Here is a 2,500-nt window from a genome sequence, read left to right on the forward strand (position 1 = left end):
CGTGGATATCGTCCTACGAGTTTTTGTGACCCTTGGGTTCCCGGCAGGTCCCCGTAGGACAACCATCACCAGTTAAGGTGTAGTTGACTTGTCAGGGCACGGTGGTCCCCACAAGTCCCCGATTATTCGGAGATATTGTCCTACGAGTTTTAGTGACCCTTTTGTTCCCCGCAGGTCCCCGTAGGACGACCATCACCAGTTAAGGTGTAGTTGACTTGTCAGGGCACGGTAGTCCCCACAAGTCCCCGATTATTCGTGGATATCGTCCTACGAGTTTTTGTGACCCTTGGGTTCCCGAACTTTGCTACGATGGTTCTGCCTCCAGAGGAGACTTATGAACACTTCGTATCATTTCTTACACCGAACCATGGGATCGCGAGATTGCTCCCGGATCCCTAATCACCTTACATTTTCGTTTCGTTTCCGTACACTACGATGAGCTAATTCAATTTGTTTGTTCGTCTGGCGAACGTTTTATTGCGGAATTACCGCGGTACTTCCAGCCGGGTATGGCTGCCGTACGACCTACAGGATAGATCATCGAACCACTTTTCGTGCATATTGTCCGTCGAGGGTATCACCTCGATACCCCCAACAGACCTTTGGACACTTCCTCACTACTCCTTGGAGCAGCAATCAGGGAACCATATAGTAGGAACAGCCGAATATGGAACTCTTTTCGTACTTTGGACACCTCCTATAACTTGTATGGCGACTTCGGGGACCTTCATTTCGTTCTCAGTTGGTACCCCTATTTCGGTCTTTGGACACCTCGTCTTACCCGTATAACTCACTTTAGGTCCACTTATTTGCCTGATATCTCATCGTGAACCCGTTTTTCGTACACCGTACACACCTAGGAACACCACATATGCGTTTCCCTTTCGATCGTGAAGTTTTCAAATTTTTCGATTTTTGGTCCTAGAAATTCATGAACGGTGGGAGACCAAAATTTTTCATAAAAAAAAAATTTTCACCGTTTGACCATAAAAACCTTCTTTTCGTACATACCCCATCATTTCTTCACGTTTTAGGCCATTTCTGAAATTTTCGCTTCGATAGTGTGTCCCCTATAATACAAAATGAACATTTTGCATCTCCCACAAGTGGCCATTTTTTTCCGCCACTGAAGAACACGACCTCGGGAACTCGGACCTAGGACGTGGCCATGTAAGTCATAGGCCACCCCAACTTTTGCAAAATACTGTTTCTTTTCACTTTTCATGATCTAAGGCGCGTTCCGACGGCGTTTTGAACAAATTTATGAGAAAAAAAATTTTGACCCTCGGACCAAAATTTTTTCGTTCGGGGCCCCATGGCCTATGGCCAGTATGGGAACTCGGGATGCCGATATGACAAAATTTGTCAAAAAATCACTAAAAAGTCGCTATGGCCCATTATTTAGAGCTTGTTGAGACCTTTCTAAAACACCTTGGTTGACCCCTGTCCGATAAGTAGTTTTCGAGATATTCGAGAATATGTGATTTTTTGGGACTTAGAAAATTTTCGACCATGACATATATGAAAAGTGAATTTTTCATAGGACCAAAAAGTTTGTTCAAATAGGGTTTTGGTTCACTTTTTATGGTCAGATAAGTGATCCGATGCTATTTTCATGATCATTAGAGGGATTTCACGCTGTGACCAAAAATTTTCATACTTCATACTTGTCCCGGTGCCGTATATGGGAGGACCGGGGGAAGATGTGTTTGTAAGTCGTGATGTTCAGTGACGGATTTCTGGGACTTAGAAAAATAAATGTACCCTTAGGCACATTATTTGTATCAATAATTGTATCCCCAGCCTTTCATGGGGAACTTTTCCGTATTCCCGGACTTGTACATTTTTCGGGTTCCACCTCCCGATAATGTATCTCTACTGTGCATTACGTACCTTATAACGCACGGCACCCATTGGGTGACTCCACTTAACCATCTTTCGATAATGCCCGTGTTGCAGATATAATCCCAACACCTACCAGGCTTTATATGTACATCGAACGTTACATACGATGCACCCCGTATTCCCGGACTTGTACATTTTTCGGGTTCCACCTCCCGACAATGTATCTCTACTGTGCATTACGTACCTGATAACGCACGGCACCCATTGGGTGACTCCACTTAACCATCTTTCGATAATGCCCGTGTTGCAGATATAATCCCAACACCTTCCAGGCTTTATACGTACATCGAACGTTACATACGATGCACCCCGTATTCCCGGACTTGTACATTTTTCGGGTTCCACCTCCCGACAATGTATCTCTACTGTGCATTACGTACCTGATAACGCACGGCACCCATTGGGTGACTCCACTTAACCATCTTTCGATAATGCCCGTGTTGCAGATATAATCCCAACACCTACCAGGCTTTATATGTACATCGAACGTTACATACGATGCACCCCGTATTCCCGGACTTGTACATTTTTCGGGTTCCACCTCCCGACAATGTATCTCTACTGTGCATTACGTACCTGATAACGCACGGCACCC

This window comes from Anopheles stephensi, unplaced genomic scaffold (assembly GCF_013141755.1).
Source record: "Anopheles stephensi strain Indian unplaced genomic scaffold, UCI_ANSTEP_V1.0 ucontig168, whole genome shotgun sequence".
NCBI lineage: Eukaryota > Metazoa > Arthropoda > Insecta > Diptera > Culicidae > Anopheles > Anopheles stephensi.